This window comes from Chiloscyllium plagiosum, unplaced genomic scaffold (assembly GCF_037043375.1).
Source record: "Chiloscyllium plagiosum isolate Xiang-an unplaced genomic scaffold, Cpla_swu_hap1 HiC_scaffold_18, whole genome shotgun sequence".
In the NCBI taxonomy this organism is placed as follows: Eukaryota; Metazoa; Chordata; class Chondrichthyes; order Orectolobiformes; family Hemiscylliidae; genus Chiloscyllium; species Chiloscyllium plagiosum.
This window is the reverse complement of record NW_028270156.1, coordinates 115,064,445-115,065,059: the sequence shown is the minus strand read 5'-3', so window position 1 is coordinate 115,065,059 and position 615 is coordinate 115,064,445.

Sequence of the window (615 nt, the reverse complement as noted above, 5' to 3'; positions counted from 1 at the left end):
AACTTGAACGGGTTCAGAAAAGATTTACAAGGATGTTGCCAGGATTGGAGGATTTGAGCTATAGGGAGAAGCTGAACAGGCTGGGGCTGTTTTCCCTGGAGTGACGGAGGTTGAGGGATGACCTTACAGAGGTTTACAAAATCATTCGGGGCATGGAAAGGATAAATAGACAAAGTTTTTTCCCTGGGGTGGGGGAGTCCAGAACTAGAGGGCAGAGGTTTAGGGTGAGAGGTCAAATAAATAAAAGAGACCAAAGGGGCAATTTTTTTCACGCACAGAGTGGTACATATATGGAATGAGCTGCCAGAGGAAGTGGTGGAGGCTGGTACAATTGCAACATTTAAAAGACATTTGGATGGGTATATGAATAGGAAGGGTTTGGAGAGATATGGGCCGGGTGCTGGTAGGTGGGACTAGATTGGGTTGGGATATCTGGTCGGTATGGATGGATTGGACCGAAGGCTCTGTTTCCATGCTGTTCATCTCTATGACTCTCGTCTCAGATTTTCAGCATCTGCATGAATCACCTTCAGGCCCCGCCCAGTGACGTCACGTCTCCCTCTGCGCATGCGTCCACATTCCCGGCCAAGATGGCGGCTGTTCACCTCGCAACTG